The sequence below is a fragment of the Protopterus annectens genome, chromosome 7.part1 (genome assembly GCF_019279795.1).
Source record: "Protopterus annectens isolate FY-2018-M chromosome 7.part1, PAN1.0, whole genome shotgun sequence".
Lineage (NCBI taxonomy): Eukaryota > Metazoa > Chordata > Ceratodontiformes > Protopteridae > Protopterus > Protopterus annectens.
In genome coordinates, this window is record NC_056740.1 from 203,825,536 (window position 1) to 203,847,820 (window position 22,285).

Genomic DNA, 22,285 nt, shown 5'->3' on the forward strand with positions numbered 1-22,285 from the left:
AAAAAAAGAGGAGAAAGGAAGAGAGACAAACAGACAGAGAAATGACAAAGGAGGAGATGTAAACAAACACTAATTCCCAACTTAACCAAGAAGTAACAACCTATCTTGGGTCTAGCAGCAGAGATCTGGCTTTGAATCCTTTAAGTGGCGAGTTCAGTTCTTCTACACAAATAAAAAAGCTAACTATAAAACTGTAATGTTATAGGATTGCCAGTGGTACACGCCTTTCTGTTTAATCACCTTACTGTGTCAAATTATAAAACTTGAATGTTACAGGCTTGCAAAGCATATGTGTTTTCTTATTAACATTAATCAGCTTAATATTTAAGACTGATAAACTTACAACCTTTGTTCATAAAATAAATAAAAATAATAACAAAAGGGTGAAACAAGTAGTGATCACTTTTTGGATGGTATTTAGATCTGTTTTAGTATACTGGTTATTTGAGTTAGAAAATGTTGAATTGGAAATGGGATAGGGGACCAGACTACGGGAATGAAAATGGACTACTATAGATAATGGTCACAGTATGAGGGACCAGAAAGGGGCAGCCATTAGCTGCTCCTTTCACAGATAAATTTTATTTTATACTTTTATTAACCAGATATGCCAACAGGATACAAGTGCCCCTTTTTGGGGATGACCCGGAAACACTGTCTGGTCAAGCAACTTGTTCATTGTTATCTAGAAGGCAAACAGAGTTGGAAGGATCCAAACAGTAGCACAATAGGTATCTCACTTGCCTTTGGTGTAGAAGGCTGTGTGTTCTATTTCTGCACTAGGTAGATCAGTAGCAGGCACTGCGGTGCAGCATAAGGGGGGTGCTGCACTCCTGAGTATGTTATCCTTTGGATGAGATGTTAAACCAAGGCCCTATCTGCTTGAGTTGTTGGTAGCTCAGGGGGATGTAAACAATCCCACATAACTTATTGAAAAGAGTAGGGGGGTCCTTTATTTATATACAAAAATAACTCTTATTTACACTCTATTTACATATTTACAAATATTTACAAATATACAAATATATACACATATACAAATATATTTACACATATTCATAATTTTCCTTGCAATCACACTAAATGTTCATCCCTATTAGACTCCCAGTCCTTTTCCATAACCACCATCTGAATTTATTTAATATTGTTGCTAAAATCCATTTACCATTAAACATAATTTCATTTTTCCTTGTATTCCATATAACCTATATAACATAAAACAACTTTTTTATCTATTCTTTTAACATACACTTTACTTTTATTCCTATAATATCCATATTTAATCATATCCATGTTTATTTTACCAACTTCTTTTATATCTTCAAAAAACTCATCTTTACATATTTTTCCCCATAAATTTTTTACTCTTTTAAATTTCAAAAGCATGTGTTCAGTAGTTTTCTCTTCTTGACAATGTAAACATATTCTGTCACTTTTCTTTTTATATGGCATATTTCCTTTTACTGCTAATTTATCTATTACCAGTCTCCACAAAACAATCTTGACATTCTACTTTCTTATTACAGCATTTGTTACTTATTTTTACAGATCTAATTTTTCTATCTGTTAGATTTTCCTGTGGTTTTACGTACTAATGTTTTATCATAACATTCTTTTAGTATACTTTACATTCTTTTTCTATATCATTTTTTTTTTCACAAAAATATTTTTCTTATTAACATTTTATTTCTTCATTTATACAATCTTTTTCTCTTTTACTTTTTTTAACATACCCCAAATTTATCATACTTATTTTTAATACAATTTTACTACTAATCTCTCAACTTTTTTTATTTATTTACTTTAACACTTTGTACAAATTTAATGAAGCAGCATATATCACTGGACTAATTAACCCTAAACTGCCTTCCTCTTTATTAACATACAAAACTCCTCTTTTTACTGGGTTTAATTGAGAATACCATATAAATGATAAAAATATCTGCAATAATTCCTTTTCAAATACTGTTGGCAACATAAATACACTTGCTGACTATGCTATTTTTCCCATCAGTTCTGGATTTATCAAATAAGCCATTTTTTCTGAATGCTAAATTATATGTTCTCCAAAGAAAAACAGATTTGTTTTATTTCTATTATTGTTTTTCTCCCATTGAACTCTACTTACATATTTTCCTAAATTTTATACCTAACACAGAAATGTCATTCATTGTAAAATATATACCTCCTATCTTCATTACATCACCTAAACCTTTACTTTTGTCTTTAATTTAAAGCTATCCTATTACCTCTAAACACTCATTTGTGCAAATTATTACGTCTTTTCCCCATATTTTGTTCTTTTACAGTTATATTTTCCACTGCATATGTTAACAGGACTGATATTCTTAACCCTTCAGGTATTATACACTTTGCCTTCTTCATTTTGTAATTTATTTCACATACTATCACATTCATAATTAATGCACAGAGTATACAATTCATTGGGCATCCCTGTCTTACACCACTCTTCATATGCACATCCAGGGTTAACCAACATTTACAAATATAGATTCATAGGTTCATAGGAAGGTACTAGGCTATCTGCCCGAGGGCATTTATAAGTCTAGCCAGAGTGTGTCAGCTTTCACCACCCCATTGATTAATTAACTGATCCTCTGTCAAGCAGAGCCAATGCCAGGGGTGTATTTTCTGTTACCCATCCACTCGTCAAGATTTCTCTTGAAGAGTGTTAGAGAGGGGCTCTGCCTGATGTAATTTGGAATTTTGTTCCAAAGCATGGGGAGTCTCTGTGACAGGAAACTATCCCTCCAGCATGTTCTATTTATTGTTGTGGCGAGGTTTAGCTCACTATAGCGCATGGCTCGCAGTGACTTGGATTTCTTTAGGTGGAGCATGTCCATCAATTCTGAGTTGGACATGACTTTGTAAGATAGGCAGAGATCACCTCTGAGTAAGCGATATGCCACTGAGTACAGCTGGAGTGTTTTCAGTCGGACTGCATAGGACATATGTTTGAGACCAGTAATCCTCTTGGTGAGGTACTTTTGTGGTCTTTCCAGCTGTTGGAAGTGTCTTGTGAGGTACATCCCAAATGTGGCATTGTACTCTATGATGGGTCTAATGAGTGACAAGTAGAGGGGCACTATAACCTATTTATTTCTAGATGCAAACCCTTTAGTAATTAGATGGGCCACATAGAAGAATTTCCTAACTACTTTGGCAATATGATTGTCAAAGGAGAGATTACTATCTACCTGGGTCCCCAGATCTCTTATTACCTCTTCTGTATTAAGGGGGCTGCCACCTATGTGGTAATTCATGGGTGTTTTGTTTTTCCCATATGGGATGACTATGCATTTTTTGGCATTTAGCTTGAGGCTATGACTTTGACACCAGGTGTCCATCTCAGAAAAGGCCCTTTTGGATTATGTCCGTGTTAGCTGGAGAGTCAATTATGGCTCCCAGTTTGCAGTCATCGGCGAACTTGGTTAGCCATAGTCCTCCTGTGTTTGCCTGTACTTCTGAGAAGTAAATGCCGAACAGTAGGGGTCCCAGAACCGAGCCCTGCGGGACACCACTTGTGACTGGGTTAGAGTCGGACCCGGAGCCCGCTATTCTTACCGTGTGAGTTCTGTCTGTAAGCCAGTTGGCAACCCATCTCGTGACGTAGGGGTTTATGTTCAGGCTAGTGAGTTTTTCTCTAATACCTGAAAAGGGCCCAGTGCTTCCTTATAAAATATATTTACTTTATTATTACAATATGCTGACATACGTAATTTCCTAACTTTCTCACTTATATTTACATATTTCATATCCTATTCCATCTGGTTCTGCAGCTGAATCTATATTTACTTATACTTTAACTAGCTCATGTAAATACATTTCCTTTTCCAACTCCTTATTCTCTTTTTCTGTTAACTTTTTTTACTTTCCATGTTATTTTCACTCTCTTCTTTTTTCTTTAAACATTTCTTGTACATATTGTACTACACTATTTATAATTTTTTCCTGAGTTTTTTCTATATCTCCTTTTACATTTTTTATTTCTCTCACTACACTACCATATTCATTTACTAATCTGCTTGAGTAACTCAATACTTCTCTTTTCTCCTGTAAAAAATATATTTGCATAAATAACAATTCTTGTATTTTTCTTGATTTCTTTCATATAATTATTTTTTTTGTCAAAGTACACTCTATCATTATGTTCTAAATTTCCCAATGCATTATTGTATGTTCTTTTATATCCTTCTTTCTCTACTTTTATCACATCATATTTCCACTGTAAAAAATATTTTTTATATCTTTCCTTAAAAATTATCAACCAGTCAGACCAATTTTTATAAAATGCTCTCATAGTAATATGATCTTTCCATAACTGTATTACTAATCTTTTTTCCTTCTTCATTCCATGCTTTCCCATTTATCATTTTTATTCCCTTGCCTATTTTTATACAGTCCTTATTTTCCCTTATCTCTAGCATACTACAAGATGATCAAAAAATCCTCTTTCTACTGCCTCTCCTTCTCCTATAACAAACCTTCTGAGACTATTAAATAATCTATTTCAGTTCTAAACACACCCCTTTTGTAAATCCATGAATTTTTTGTCCCAAAGTTTTAACTAACCACATCTTATAACTTCTAACATTTTTGTTATATAATTTCCTTTCTTTTTACGCCTGCCTCTTAAATCACAATTAAAGTCTCCTGTTATTACAATATTCATGTTTATCACTACATAGTCTAAAATCTGATGAAATAAGCTTTCCCTTTCTTTACAATTAGTATAAGCATGCAATGTTATAATTCTATATACTTCTTTCCATTTTAAATCTACAATGGTCAATCTTCCTATTTTAGCTAAAGTTACATCTAATATCTTTACTGTATTTCCAGAGAATATGGCTATTCCAGAACATCTATCTCATTTTCCCAATTCCAGATTATCTTTCTTCCCCATAGTTTCTTGGGTTGCAATCTTTCTTCAATTGCATTTGTTAAAGTCATGTGTTTTCTAATATAATTACATAGATATCACATGTATTATACCTCTCCAAAATCCCTATTCTTCTTACTATATTCTTACTACTATTCACATTTACTGAAAACACTCAAAATGTTTCATTTTCCCCTTTTCTTACATTCATGGTTTCATAGATTCATAGCTAATTACTAGGCTAGCTGCCTTGATGTACCATTCTAAGCCTAGCCAATTTCCTTCCCAAAGGTGATAATCAAACACTCTACCTTGTGTCTCTGAGTAAACACGTTAACCATTATACCAACCCCCAAACATTAGCTGCATGTTTCCATTTTATTCCATTTCCTTTCCTTTTTTTTCTTTTGTACTTGTCTGTTTAAATTTTCTTTTTCTGTCTTTTACCCTTTTTACCTACAGAATTCTTTTTTTTTCTTTTACTATCTTCCAATTTATGACTTCTTCACTTATTTCAGAGCCTTATTCTATGTCCTCTTTATTATTTGTTCTCATCTATTTTTTCTTCTGCTTTTACTACTTCTAAAATTTCTTCTCTTAGTTCATTTTTTCTCTTTCTTTTTCCTTTTCTTTTTCCTTACTCTTATTTTCATTTTTTACAATACATCCATAAATGTCCAATTCTGTTACATGCATAACATTTCAATTCACATTTTTGCTTCCCATTCCCCCACAAACATAACATTCTTTTATCACACTTACTTATCAAATTTCCTTCTTTAACACAAAAATGTTTTGGGTTGGGTTGTCTTCAGTATTTTACGACACCCCTATTCCCCTCCACATCTATCATGCTTGGTGTAATTGTTTTCTCTTCTGTTTTAACACAATATTACAATTTTATCCACCAGTCTATAAACCACTTTTATCATGAACTTATGCAATGTCCAATACTTCTTTACATAAAGTTTTCAATCATCCTTTCAAATTCTCCCTTTCTACCTCTGTCTGAAATTGTACATGAATCTTCTTTTTTGTTTCCCCTGTTAAATGCTTTTATCGCATAAAGAGTCCATGGGTTATAGTCTTTTTTTCATATTCTCCAAGAAAATTTTCCATTGAAAGAAAAATCTCAAATATAGTGTCACAAAATGGCTCATTGTTAATAAGAACAAATGCCCTTATCTCAAGTGCTTTTACACCCAAAGGAGCTATTAAATCATCCCAGACTTCTTATCTGTCCTTTTATTTGTCTTCTTTGCTTTGAATCCATGCCACCTAGTTACATTTTTTCATTTTCTTTTGCCTTTTTCTTTTCTGCTACTCACCTTTTATCTTTATTTACTTTCTCTACATATGTTTTCTTTTCCATCTCACCACTATTCTTCAGGATTGTCTCTGCATCCTCCTTTAGTATTTTCTCCATAATATCCCCCAAAAAATGCCTCCTTTATTTTCTGGCTCACTCTTTATCACTATTTCTTTGAGTAAATCATCCCATAACTCTGCAAACTGGAGGGCTATAATTATATGTCCATCATTTGTCGACTCATCTCCATCATATTTCTTTGAAACATCTCATTAGAATCCTGCATGCATTCTTCATTCTAGATATTGGCTATCTCCTCCATTTCTCTCACCACTCTATTATCTCCTTCTCTCTCCATCTGCCTCCCCAAGCCTTTGTGAGTGGTATAGAAACAGGAAGTGCTCATGCAACATAGGTCCCACTAGCAACAAGTACAGGTCTTTTATTCTAAATTATTGGTGTTGCCTTGTCTTTTTTCACCATAATATCCATATTTTATCATATCTTTATTTATATTTTGTAAACCTTTCAAACCTTTTATAAATTCTTTGTTTTTTTTTTTTTTTTTTACATATTTCTTGCCATAATTGCTTTACTCTTTCACATTCCAGAAAAACATGTTCTGTAGTCTCTTTCTTACTACAATACCTACAAATTATTCCTTCTACTTTTATATGACATATTCACCTTTACTGGTAGCTTATTTAATAATCTCCACAATAAAATCTATACATTCAACATATCTCTCAAATATTTCTAATCTTGCTTTTACAGCTTCTATTTATTTATTTTTCCAAGTGTTTCTATAGAAATACATAACAGTATTTAGTCATCACATTTTCATACCATTTCCTTCTATTTTCTTCTACATTATCCATACTAATTTTCCTCAATGGCAATTTCTCTTTTCATATTTTCATTTCAGCACTTAAGTTTCCTTTGAGTTTTTCCTATATTTCTTTATATTCCTTTCTTTATTACCCTCATTATCAGTCTATCATCTTTTTCTTTTAACCATCTCAAAACTTTATATACATTCAATGATTCTGTACACACAACTGGCTGAATTAACACCAATCCTCCTTCAGATTTTTTTACATATATTTCTCTTTTGACCAAGTTTAATCTTGATCCCCGTATAAATGAAAACACCACTGACATTAAATCTTTTTCATACTCTCCTGATATTGTAAACGGGTTCCTATTGGAACATCGAATATTCAATGGTTTGAATCACCAAAGATCGACCTTTAATGATCGAACGATTCAATATTCAAATGTTCGTAAAAAATTATTAAAAAAAAGAAAAAGTAAAGGGTGTAGGCAGGAGACAAGCCCCCCCTGCACCCCCCACACCCCCACTATTTAAATATACCAACTCTGAGATTGTGCTACAGCATAAGAAAAGGAAACCTTCCCTTTACTGTGCTTAACTCCGTTAAAGTGCAATCTCGGAGTTGGTATATTTAAGTAGGGTAGTGGGGGTGCAGGGGGCTTTCCCCCCTGCTCACAGCAGTTACTTTTGTTTGTTTTGTTTTTTAATTACATTTTCGAAGTTTTAGTACTTCGATCATATAGTGTCGACCATATGGTATTCGAAGTACTGAAACTTCGATAATGTAATATGTAACCTTGTAAACACACTTGCTAAATATGAAATTTTACCCAATACAACCAAATTAATTAAATATGCTTTTTTCTAAATATCAATTTATACATTCTCCAAAACCTACATATATTACTTATTGTATCAATCATATTCTTCCACGTATAGATCTCTGCTGTTCCTTACCAAATTTTATACCTACTATTTCTATCTCCTCCTTATCAAACTGGATACCCATTATTTTATCCCTCAATCATACTTTTTTCTTTATTAATACTTTATCCAATCGCCTTCCATTCCATAAAGCTATTCTCATCCATTCTTTTTTTTTCATAATTAATACTATGTCATCTGCAAAGGAAAACATTACTGGCACTTGAATCCATTCTACTGTGCAAAATTCAGCTCCTCTTAATGTCAACCTTATTTCATTAACCAGTGCATTCATAATTAAGGCAAATAAGATACTAGTTGCTGGACACACCTGCCTTATACCACTTCTTATTTTCTCCTCCTCACTTAACTACCCCATTATGATTAATCCCACTTTATTCTTTTTATACACTGAAACAAATATAATAATTATTGTCTTACTTACATTATACTCTTTTAAATCTCCCATAACATATCATGTTGTATCTTATAAAATGATTTGCTCACATCTCCTGTCATAAGTCTTAGGTTTGCATTTCTATTTATCACATCATCTACCACATCCTTTATTATCATCAAACGTTCCTGATTTCTTTTTTCCTTTTATTCCAAATACTGACTCATTCAATAACTTATATATTTTACTTTCGATTTTTTCTCTATTATTTTCATGAATATCTTATAGTCTACGCTATTCAATAGTATTGGTCTCCAATTTTTAATATCTATTTTTTTCTCCTTTTTTCCATATAAATGTCATTGTCCCCATACATATACTTTTATCTTTAATTCCTTTCTCTAACCATTCATTTAATATTTACTATTCATTTATTTATTTAACATTTTGTTTACTGGGAAAGTCTGACTGGGACACAGCCCATTTTCAGCAGAGGCCCAATGGGAAACACTCCAGACACATGTCTTTGGAATGTGGAAGGAAACTAGAGCATCTGGAGGAAACCCACGTGAACACAGGGAGGACATGCAGACACCGCACAGAAGGCAACCCAGCCAAGAATTGAACCAGACAACCTCTTGTTGTGGGGTGACAATGCTAACCACTCCACCACTGGAAAATGGCATTTTTTGCCATTTTAACATCCTTATACATCCAATATTAATTCCATCTAATCCTGTAGCTGATTCTACATTCACTGCCTTCAAGACATTCAATAATTCCTCCATTGAAATCTTTTTTTCCTGTTATTTCATTATCTTCTTCTATTAATATTTTCAAACTCCATTTATGTTGTGTATTCATTTTACTTTCAGAAAAAGTTTTCCTAATATGTTCTCTTATAACATTCATTATTTCTTTCTCCATATTCACTATCTTTCTTTCTTCATTTCTCATTTCTCTTATTACCCTCCTATTTTCTTTTACCAATTTACTTAGGTACAGTGCCACCTCCTCTTTTTTCCTTGTAGAAAATATAATTGTTTAAATAATAATGTTTTATTTTTCTTGATTCATTTCATAAATCTATTTTTCTTTTTCCACAAATGATTCTGTATTACTTATTAAATCTTTGAATGCTTGTTGACTCAGATCATTATACTTATTCTTATTTGTTATCTTATGATCTTTTTAACTTTTGCCATTCTATGACTTCTTATTTATATTTTTTCTTTCAAACTTACCCACCAACTTGTCCTATCCTTATAGAACATTCTCATATCAATGTCATCTACCCATAACCGTATAATCATTTTCTTTGCCTGTTGGTTTAGTTCTGCTTCATTTATTCTTTTAATACTGCTACCTATTTTTACATACCCATATTTTTCTCATAACTCTATCCAAATTGCTACACAATCTGAAATCCCTGTTACTTGTATTCCTTTATATATCATTTTTAAATTCTTCAATAGCATAACATAATCAACATCTGTTCTTAAATTGCCTGTTTTATATGTCTAATGTTTATTATCCCATGAGTACAACTTTCCACTTTTTAATATGTCAGAAATTACCTTTATATCTGATCCTTATTTTCTCCTTTGTCTTAGATCACAACTGAAATCTCCTACCAGTACTATTTGCATATTACCAACATAATTAAGAATCTTAACATTATCTCTCTTCGTTTTTGCACAATATAATGATATATTGCAATAATTCTATATACTTGGTTCTTCCATCTTACATATAGTCATTTTTCCTAATATCACTTCTTATTTGAGAAATATAATACACCAATATAAAAAAAATTGAGAATACCATATTTATTACCAAATTTCTTATTTATTTATTTCTCAAATAAGTTCTTACTATTTGTTATACCATTATTGCGTTAAATATTTTGTATAGTCTTAATGAGACTGTGATGTCATTAGCTCAACAGTATTTTCTTGTTCTGATTTTTAAATTGTGTGTTTCTGAAGAAGTTCCCATAGTAAAGGAATGCAAGTGCTAATCTGATTCCTGTTTTTTATGCAAACTACGTACACAGGTGGTGAAGATATTTTTATAATTCCAAATAACTAATTTGTAATATTATTAAAGCTGAAACTTGACGTTGCTATGTTTCATGATTTGTGCCTTCCACATTCTTAGGGTCAGTATGTCCCCAGTCAGTAGCCAGGAAAAGAAGGATGATTATTGCTGATATCATGAGACAATGCAGATCTTTCGTGAAAACCAGAAATATACACTAGAATGGCAGATAAGGACAGTTTGATTACTTTTATATAAACATAAATTTGCCTATGTCACAAGCAATAATTCATTAAATGTATTTAAAAAACATAGCTTGCCTACTTTATCAACTATTTATGGATAAACTGTAGGTTCTACTTATTCTAACAGGTTATTCACCTCTCTCCACCAGATGGTATGCTGCCAAAGATCCACAGTAAGCCGAAGACCTGGAAGTTAACTGGGTTTGAAGCACAAGATTTCAAAGAAATACTAATAGCTCTAGCACCCCATGAAGAAGAGGAAATAGGAAGAGTTGAAGAAGAAGACTGGCAGTTTTGAAAACTGCATGTGTGAAGACTGCAGGACCGATATGCAGCAGAGTCACGTATGGAAATAAGGTCATATGGAAAGTTTATGGGGGTCTGCAGAGGTCCAGGAAGTCATCAAAAGAAAAAAAAAAGAGTGTAAGAAAAAGTGGGAAACAGAAAAGATGAACCAGGCTTAGAAAACATATTGTCTGGCTAACAAGGAGGCTAAGACAGCAGAAACAAGGCATCAGAGGCATTCTACCAGCTCCTAGAAAGTGATTCAGCAGACTGCACAAAGAAACCATATCAGGTTGCAAGCCAAAGACAGAAAAAGGGGATAGTCATCAGGCACCATTTGTAAGGGATGCCAGAAATAACCTGCTCAGCAGTCAACAGAACAAGACAGAACGAAGGCATAATTCTGACAGCTTAAGAATAAAGAATCCCCACAGAAGCTCTAATGTCCCTAATCAACTTATGATGGAATTAGAAGAAAAGCCTACACTAGAAGAAGTAAAAACAGTATTAAGGAAAATGAAGTTAGGGAAAAGCAGCAGGCTCAGATGAGGTCACAGAAAATATGATCAAGATGTTAGGTGAGTTAGGGAAGAAATGGCTCATGGGGTTACTCATAGTAGTTTGGAGATAAAGGCATATCCCAAATGAATGGATGATAAACATTCTAGTGCCAATGAACAAGAACAAAGGGGATGCTCACAACTGTGGGCAGTACAGCAGTATTAAACTCCTGTCACACTGCATAAAAGTGTGGACATGGTGACCAATAAACAAATATGTAGATCTGTAGAAAGAAAGATGTGGGATGGCCAGATTGGATTTAGATAAGGATGCAGCACAACTGACCCACTGTTTACAGCTGAAAAAAGACAAACTAACTGAACATTCCTTGAACTGGAGAGGCATATGATAAGATCCCAAGAATGCTGATTTTGGGCAGTCCTGCGGTGGGTCAAAGCCCCAGAAATATTGGCAGAATAAGTGCAAGCTATATACAAGGGGATCACTTCTGTGGCTCTGCTCGACAGTGGCACAGGAAAATAGTTTTCCCAGGTGGTGAAAGCCAGGGTACCTTTTTGGCTAGGCTTATATTGGCCCTAGGGCCAATAGCCTAGTACCTACCTATGAACCTATGAAATGACACAAGTACAAACAGTGTTCAGACTCACAGAGGGGTTCCCAGTGGGAGTGTGGTGCATCAGGGTTCAGCTCTGAGTCCAGCGCTATTCATACTGGTGACAGACTACAAGAGCAAACATGATGGAGGCAGGATGGACAAAGTTGCTGTATACAGATGATGTGTCTTTACAAGCAGACACTGAAAAGGAACTTCAGCAAATGACAGAAAAATAGAATGCATAACTGAAAGTACATGAGATTAAACTGAGAACAGGCAAGACTGTTGTCATGGCAGCAAATGAGGGAATCACAAGAAGTTGGAAAACTAAGACAGAAGAAAAAATATTGGAAGAGATTAACAGCTTCAGTTATCTGTGAGATGTGGTTGAGGAGAAAGGAAGTCTTAATGAGGAAGTCAAAGCTAGAATATGGGTGGCTGCAACCAACTGGAACAAAGTGTCAGGGGTAGGCTTTGACAGAATAATGACAAAGAAGCTGAAATGTAAGGTGAGCAAAAACAGTGGTTAGACCAGTATTACTGTGTGGTACTGAAATCTGGGCAGTGAAGGCAGAATGGTTGAGGAAGCTACAGGTGATAGTGATGAAGTGCCTAAGATGGGTGATAGGAAGCACACTGTGGGATAGACAAAGAGATAATTATGTCAGAGCAGAAGCCAAAGTAGCTCTAGTTGTACAGGAGGTCACAGAGAACATATTACAGTGGTTTGAATGTGCACAGGAAAGCAGAAGGCAATTTAGTAAAGAAGATTTGGGAGAGACAGGAAGAAGACAAGGAAATTAGGATGTCCAGCAAACAGATGGATGGACTTCATGAGAGAAGACTTGCAGCAGTTAGGCATGACTGTCGAAGAAGGTTGGCACTGGCTAAAAGGAGGTGGCAACAGTTGATGTAACACCACAACCCTGTGTAGGAAAAAGGGAGTTGATGATGGCAAATTTGTTCTGCTTCAATGGGAGCTTATCACCTCTAAGATGATCTGGCTTCCTCTTGTGAAACCCTACTGTCTTGGGTCTTGTGCCTGCAAGCTTCCAGCTGTTTTAAAATCCTTTACTTCAGCAGTGATTCCTTATCTTTCAACACAACAGGTCAGCTTAAAAGGACAAGTGTTTCCACCTTCTCTCTTGCCCCCATGAAGCAGTCACATCGGCTCTCTTGCAGTCATCATGCACCTCTCATGGCATGTTTTATAAATATTACTTAGTGATATTATCAGTACTGTAAGAATTCTAGAACAGACCTTGACAGGTCCCACTGCTTTGTATATGTTTAGTTCATCATAAAGTTTACTACTGCAACACATTCACAACATATGAGCCTCAGTCAGAAAAAAAATGTCTTCAGACTTCAACAGCAGATTTCTGTAGGTCAGGTGTAAGAACACCTCCCAACAGTGAGGTCACTAGCCAGAAATTCTGCTCTAAAGGAAATACCTGTGCCACCTTCTGTTCTTTTCTTACAACAAGAATGAATGCCCACCTGTATTAGTTGAGTTTCACAATCTTTTCCATAAAAAAAAAAAAAAACTTCAAGAGAACGATGCACATTCTTTTGAAACATTTTTTTTTCTTACTTTTGTATTATTGCATAGTTTTGATGTTTCTGGCCAATGCTGACTGTTTATGCACTTTTCAAGTTATTAATAATGCATCCAGAAAAAGGCACCAATAAGTATACCTGTGAGATACTGATATCCCTCTAAAGATTATTTTCTGCAGTTGTTTTTTTTTCTGTCCATGAGAACAGAACAATATAACTAATTGTGAACATTGTAAACTTCTAGTAAAAAGATTCCAATTTGGTAAACAAAAACTCTTTGAGCTTTTGTACAAAGAAGAAAGTTGTTAGTACTGGAAAAAGGGATACCTTCCCCTCTCTTACAGATGAATGAACCATCTAGCAGTTTAAAACAATTTTATTTATTATTTATTTATTTTATTTTACATTTGGTAACCGGGTAGTGTCCGACTGAGCAAAGAAAAATGTCCGTTTTCAGCGGAGACCCGGGGAGAAAAGCTCCCAAAGTAAAGATTACAATATTTAAAGTCAGATTTGTATGTTACAATACAAAAAGATTACTAAGAAAATGTGCATAATTACATAGTACAGTAAAGATCTAGTGAATAATAGCTGATACAAATAAAGAAAAAAAAAATCTAAATTATCCAAGTATGGCATCAATAAGACAAAACAATGAATTAAATCAATATTGAGTTAGAACAAGTTAGGATCCCCAAAAAGAACATGCACCATAAAAATGAAGTCTTAGTAAAAGACATTGTAGTGAGAGAGTGAGTAGCCATACAGACCCCATCAGTCCTGCTCAGGCCATGGGGTTCTGATCCCAAAGAAACTTATGTGTGCCTGCTCCCCAACCAAGTTTTTACCCATCTGTGATAGCCAATTTAAAAGTAAACATAGAGATAGTTGCTTCAGATGAAAGTCAGGTCTGGCAGAGTTGTGTGAGTGCATCACTGCCAGGCTCTGGTTCCCCTGACAGCTACGGCAGATGCAGGCTTTCCTAAGGAGGACACCACGGAGTTTGTCTTTCATAGCCAGCTCCTCCTTTAGATTTTCCCACTAATTTAGTACATTTCCCATAGAATGGTGCTTCTGCTCCCAATGTTATGCCCATTTCTCTCCCTACTGGGCCTTCAACCATACCGGTGCCTAACACTTGGGCACCTGATACATGAATGGCAGTTGAATTGATATCTGCACCTCTTTAGTTCACCTACATGAGGTTTGCAGAGGTGTATGCAGGGCCTGCACCCCCCCCCCCATTTTCACACATCAGAGTTGCTACTTATATAAAAAAATAACAGAACCCAACCTAGAAGCATTATTGGATTAAGACCTGGAAAGAATGAATTGGTTTACAGTGACCAGAGCCACTCTTCTTATAGGGTATAATACATTAGAAGACAATATTCTTATATTATTTTTAGCTTCCCTCCAGAAGGTGTCTTCTTTGGAGATAATGAACTTCATGATGGAACATTTTAAGTGGGTGTAAAGGAACTTTCCGCCATTCAGAGAGGGTATCTGTAACTAATAGGGAACAAGGAACCCAAGCCTTCCACTGATCCACCACTGGTACAAGAAGTCAGGGAAGTTTTTGTTAATGCCTCATGAGAACCAGATCCTCAGCCATCTGCATCTGAATGTCAGACTGCTACTTCAGAGTGCAGGAACATTGTAACTATTTATAAAAAGCTAGTGGTAAACCAATCAGTTGTGCCCAGAATGCATCCAGGAGTACCAGATTGGTGCCAGAGTTCACCACTATCTACTGACAGAAGAGTTGACTGATAGGACTGACAAAAGTATACACTTCTGCCACTTTAGGGATCTGGGCTATTAACTGACATTCCCACATTACTCAGTATCAGGTGAACATACTAAAACATATAGAAAACATCTTTAAAGAAACATTGAGAATATGTTGTTAGGGCAAAGGTCATCAGAATAGGAAAGACTGCTAACTGGGGAATCACTCCACTAAATGCAAGTATGATGCAGTGACCACGTGTTCCAATGGGGCTGCCACTGACTGAATATTTAGGAGACATGTACTTGCGTGTTCATGTGAAGGGGCAACTTCTGAATGCACTTCAGACAGACATAACCTCTTTGCCCCCCTCCACCTCCCCAAGAAATAAAAAAGATAAGAAAAGGAAACCATGCAGTCTGTAAAACATATGTTACATCCCCCATATAAAGATTCTCTAGGAACTACCAGACCAAGAAGGTTCCATTTTTAGAAACTAGACTAAATTAATCAATGCAGACATAGGAAGTGAAATGAAAAAGGGCAAAGAGCACAGAACGATAAGAGCATGTGGATTATATACTGAAGCCCGAGAAATGGAAAGAGATCCCCATCACACAGCACAGATGCCTCTGAATTTTGATCACTCTTGACCCCCCCCCCAAAAAAAAAAAAAAACTTGGACAAGAGAATCTCTTGTTTGAGGGAAAAGTGGTACCTCTTGAATATGACAAAGATAAATTCCTATCTCAGGTTATATAATAATGAGCTTCTGGAATCTGCCCAGAAATCAACTGCACTTAGCCAGATCCATCCTTCAATAACTCCTAGAATGCAAAGCCATAGTGGTGGACCCAATACTGCTGACAAATAAAATAAAGGTTTTAGACATTCATCCTATACTTGCCAAATGTAAATAACGTGATAACTGTGAACAAAGTTCAAAATTCTCATCCTGACATACCTCCACCCTCTGTTGTTAAAGAATACATTCATGGATACCCTGGACATTAATTCACACCCCTCCTTTTCTCTAAATTTGGGAGCACACTTAACCTTCATAAACTGAACCTAATTCCACCTCATTTCAAGACCTTTATGAAAACAGTCGTGGACACTAAAACCTATATGTGCTTCTACCAGAAGATAAGACATTGCTTAAAACTTAGTTCTAGTTTTTACTGAAAGCCTTAAAAGGGTGTCATTTTGTAGCCAGGATGTTCCTAAAGGACATGGGATACATGTTAATTGGCTCCCCATGCAAGTATGTCAACAACCTCACAGACCAACACAACTATTGTTGTTCCAGTAAGGGGAAGCTTTCATACCCACCAGTCTCAAAGGCCTTAGGCTCAAAGTATTGAAGGTTTCAAGCTATAAACACAAAATCATCTGTTCCATCCTCAAGCAGCCCAAAATAATGCAGTATGCCAGAAAGCCCAACAGCACAGAATTATACTTATCCAAATGAAAACAAGGTTTCAGTGTGATGCAGCAAGAACTGTGTGGACCCTGGCACCACTTCAATATCTCTGATATTGCAATATCTTTCTGAACTGTTCGATCCAAGCCCTGCCCATGTCTCTGTCAAAATGCATCTTTCTGCAGTTTCAGCATGCCTCATTTTGAACCCTCTGGTCTCTTACAGTGCTTGGGTTAAATTATTCCTAAAAGCTACCCTGTACGCAGGACCTCCTAGGAGACCCATTCTTCTTCTACGACACTAAAATTTTATCTCTGAAAAGGTCACACTGCCGCTGTCTGATCAGACAGTTCTGCTGTTTGAAGCACCTATATTGAAAAATCTTATTAGACATTACCTCTGTTAACAGAATCTCAGATCTACAAGACTCCATGTGCAAAGAACCCTAAAAGGTCTATTACAGTAACAAGAGAAGCACATATGCCCAACCCCTCTTTTACATCTAAGGTGGTCTCTCTTTAAACCAATACATTCAGCTTCTTGTTTTTCATCCCATTCCACAGTACAAAAGGGAGACGATTCTGCACACCAAAGACATTCACAGACAGTTGAAATATTATCTTAAAAGGACTACAGACTTTAAACTCTCTGATCAGCTCGGTCTCCTTAAACATCGGAGAGCAGAGCAGAGTAGAACATCAACCAAAATATCAAGAAGTCACAAAGGAATCTCCACTGATAACTATGATATGAACAAATTATTATAGACAAATTAAAATAACATAACTGTGGAAGATCAAATATATACTAGCATGCAAGAATATTTCAGTCAGAATTCTTCACAATTGTTTCACGAGTGGAAAAAACAGTTACATTAATTTTTACATGTTCTTATACACAAAAATGTTAAATTAACATATTTAATGAATTTCTTTCTAGCATTCAAAAAGAACGTCAGGCTAAATACTTTATTTAACCTTTTACTGCCAATGGCTTGAAATCAAATCTGCCACTTTCCTCCGACCCTCAACAAGTTATCTGTGTTGCAACCTCACATTAAGACAATATTTTCATCTAATAAGTAGAAGAAAACAATATGTCCTTTATTATTCCTTTATACAAAGGAAGCTCAGTCCTGGGTGCACCTTATATAATAAGTTTTGTTAGTGTGCTCTGATACTGTCACAAACACTTCAAATGCTCTTGCCCACATAAAATAAACACATGTACAAGTAACATTAAGTACTACTGTAGTTGTTAAACCACATACTACACTCAGTTACTAGAAAGTGCTATAAACACATTTGTATTTTGATGTATTTACACATACAGCATTACCCGCATACACACCAACCTTGTGCCTGCAAATGAACTCTACATATTCTGGGTTTCCTTAAACTACCTGTAACAGTTTTAAGACCTACTACCTGCTCATATCAGTCTTACACCCACAGTTTTAAGCATCTGTATATTAATATATGCCAGTGATGTTGAAAGATCTTGGTCATTCTCCAGGTATCAGCTTTACAGCTAGCAATACATTTAGGTCCAGTTGGCAAACTAGAATGCTGGTTACCTCCAATCAGTAACCTACCATATCTGTGTCCTTGATCTAGTGACCATCCTCTCATCATAACCTTTGTTATAAAATCTCTACCTTGAACCACACTCTTGTTCTTGCACTGAGATTTATGTACAGCAATCTGCTTAATGCACAAAAATATTGTGCCCAAATATGGAACCAACAGTATATGAAAGGTGGCAATTGGTCATATGCAAAACATTATGATCTCGTCCCCTCCAAAGTAAATAAAATGCCAAATTCAAAAATAAACCCCCTATGGTGGAATTCAAATATAAACAGGCTCTATAATAAAATAAAAAACTCACTACACATACATATAATTGTAACTCTTAAGGTGCAGAGAATCGCCTGTTAAACTTAACAAGAATTCTGGACCTTGATAAAATTAACCAAAGCCAGATATGAGGTAAAAATAGACACTCAGGCAATGGACAATCAAGTCTTCCTTAACTATGTTTGAAACCTTGCAATGTCCAGCATTACTTGGAGCTGATAGTACATTATATCACATACTCAAACCCACAGGACATAGCCAATCTACTAGAGGATAAATTTAGCTCTAACTTCACCCTCTTTCCCCTCTTATATTCCCAGATTTCATACCCACATCTAGATCTCCACCTCAAAGCTCCCACGATCAAGTCCTCAAGGCACTATCCAAGGGCAAGAACAATGCTTCTATGCAGCAGGCCACTTACTGGTCAGCTTGAAACTGGACCTGTCAAACCCCCTACAAAGGCAATTCAATTTCAGCCTCCAAACATGCTTTGTGCCACACATATGGTGACCACAACTGTCATCCCCTTGAACAATGATGGGGTGTCAACAGACCGGGAGACTTATAGACCCACAAGTCTGACCTGCCTCATCTGTAAGGAATATGTATGGAAAGGATCATTGTGTAATTAATAAATAAGGACAAAGGTAGCCTACACTCTCTCAAACCAAGCCAGTTTGGATTTATCAGCATCGCATCCTGCCTACTTAACCAAACTGACTTCCTTGAGAAGGTTTGTGAAGCAATGGATGGGGACAAATCAGTGCACACTGCATATGTACATCTCACAAAGACATAGCACTGTACTGTTCTCAGTTACTATAAATAAACTACTCCAGATGAATATCAATCTTTGTGTAACTCTCTGGATAGCAAATTGGCTCACAAACAGAACCTTAAAAAATTATGTTGGGTTGCTCTATCTCCTAAAAGACCTGTCACTAGTGGTGTATCACATGGTTCAGTCCTTGGGCTACTACTCTTTTGCATGTACTTCTTGGAGGTCAACTCTACTATTAAAGATTTATGGCTGACCAAGTCTGCAGATGACTGTAAACTTGGTGCCATCATAAATTGTCCAGACTACACTCCAAGAAGGCCTTTCCCAATCTTATACCTAGTTTCAAAACCTTTGATTAAAACTAAATGCCAAGAAATGTAAAATAGTATCCCTTGGCAAGCAAGAAGTCTCTTTCCAGTAGTGATGGACCTGGGAGCCTATGCAGGCAATGAACTGTCATTCAATTTCCATATACACAGTGTTCAAAGAAAGTCCTTCTTCATTGCATAGCTTATTACTAAGGGCACTGTATCCAGATCCAGGGATGTGATCATTTCACTGCATTCTGCACCATCAGGTTGAGCATTAAGTATAATGTCCCCTCCAGTATGTACCTGCCCAAACAGCTGGCACAACTTGAACACCCACAACGTTTCTTACTAGGAAAATCAAGGGCCTAAATCATAAAAACTAGTCTCAGAGCTGTGTCCTCTTTCTCTGTGTCATACAGGCTACTGAACAGCAATCTTTGCTTCACATACAGCCCCTCAGTAGACCCTATCCTGTCAGACCTACTGCACACTCAATTTTTTTTTGCAACATAAACAGAGCATGCTGGTGGAGTAGCTATGTTAACACAGAGAATACCATTTTTTTTGGAATCATTTTTTCCTCTCCACATAAAACAAGTACTTCTCTTACATTATTTAAACATAATCTGGGTGAATGAGTGGGTAACCACAAATCTAGCCCTAGTTTAGCACCCTTGTCCCTCATGAATAAGGGCAACATGTAAATATTCTCCTCATCTCTGGATTATTCAGACTTAAAATATAAGGGCTAAAAACATCATGGCAATGTATGACTAGGCTTCTAAAGATCATCAGAGATCAATAGCCTAGTAAGTACCAATGAACCTTTGAATCTATTGGTTTTCAATACAGTCTAGATTTCAGCCTGACAATTTATTGGAAAACATATACATCTAAAAATAAATTACCCTACTCACAATCATCTCCCTCAAAAAATTTAGTCAAGTATTTATATAAACTAAAAGTTCTTTTCACTTCTCTATAAAATTGGCTAGCAGACTACATCATCTTCTGTGTCTGCTGTGGTAAAATTCTAGCTGGCCCCATCAAGGCACACTCCAGAAAGACAGCTGCCGCAACTGCAGCACTCTTCAAAATACAGATATATATTTAGATTGATAGACAGATAAATATATGTATGCTGGTCAGCTATTTCCCCACGTTTAGCATTAGAGGCTAATGCTATTCCATTTTAACTCTGTAATAATCTATATTTAACAATTTGTAATCCACAGAGTGGCAGACATTGGGACTACACTCACACCTTTAACAGAGTTTCACTCATGAGGTCATAATTCTTTATACAGACCTTTTGAAGTGCAGTTTCCTGGAAAGCTCCTTTTTATACTAAATATTATGCTGAATATAGTTTTTCCCCCAGGTAATTATTACTCATACACAACTTCTGAAATACAATTCTTGGTAAACAGAGTTAAACTAGACATTATCTGCTATATCACCTTGAATGCATGTAACTTATCTGTTAACTTTTCTGTATAATTTGTAATGCATGCTTAGTATCTCTGGAATTGCTTGCCTGGACCTCAAGGCTGTAAGTAAGGCAGGCAGCATTGGCTCTCACATAAAAGCCTTTGTTAAGTAGCCTGCTAATTTAATATAGGCATTATTCATGAGGACAGTTACACCCTGTCCCCATGTGCAAAAATGGGAAAAAAGGGTTGTGTGGATGGATGGATGAATGGATAGATAATTCATGGGGATAGACGATCATATATATATATATATATATATATATATATATATATATATATATATATATATATATTACAGTATCTGAACGCGTGTTCTTGCACTATCTAAAATGTTACTCCAAAAATGACTTTGTACAGATGACTTATGACATGGTTGTGCATAGCCTGACTACACCCACGGAAAGATGCGTACTCGGACATCTCACTTAAAAACCGCTATATGCAGTGCCTCTTAAGTTACAGGAAGACAAAACTTACGTTCGTTGTAACTACCACATGACAGAGCCTGTAGTTAGTGGTATAGAGGCGTAGAGATGGTTGCGATGAACTCCCCTGCCCATTCAGGAGAGCATGCCAAGTCCAGCGATCTCTACAGATGGACACGTAAATCAACTGGCAATGAGCTGCAATGTAAATCCAGAAAGCATACAGATGAGAGATTTGAAATGCAGTGAAGCAGTTCCAGGAACGTAATCCCACTTCTTGATAGGCGTCCCTGATGGGCACCTGACTGCCCACAGCTGGGTGTGCAGAAGATCCCTGGGCAGGACCAGCACACCACTTCACCCACCTGCACACTTGCACAGATAGGCTGACTGCGCCTTTCCGAATCCGACACGTAGGACTCTAACGATTCTCGTCTGCATAGACCACGGGCGGAAACGCGTAAGGAGGCGTCCCCAACTTTAAAATCTACGGGACGGTCCAGAGACAAGAGGGGAGGGAAACAACTTCACAAGATAACTACTACAATCTGGCAAGCCTTGCAAAGAAAGTAACAATAGCGGTCATCTGCACTCTGCCCAAACGTACATGTCGCAGCCGCTCCACCTTAAGGACCCTGCATGC

General features: G+C 36.0%; 1 protein-coding gene across 1 annotated transcript in view; it reads right to left on the reverse strand.

The window, feature by feature from the left end:
* RASSF1 (Ras association domain family member 1) overlaps positions 1-21,982 on the reverse strand; it is a 1,450,617-nt gene extending 1,428,635 nt beyond the window's left edge. The window contains exon 1 of the mRNA XM_044078648.1: positions 21,695-21,982. The gene's annotated coding sequence lies outside the window, so the exon portion shown is untranslated. The remainder of the gene's footprint in view (positions 1-21,694) is intronic.
* Between the last annotated feature and the right edge of the window lie 303 nt (positions 21,983-22,285).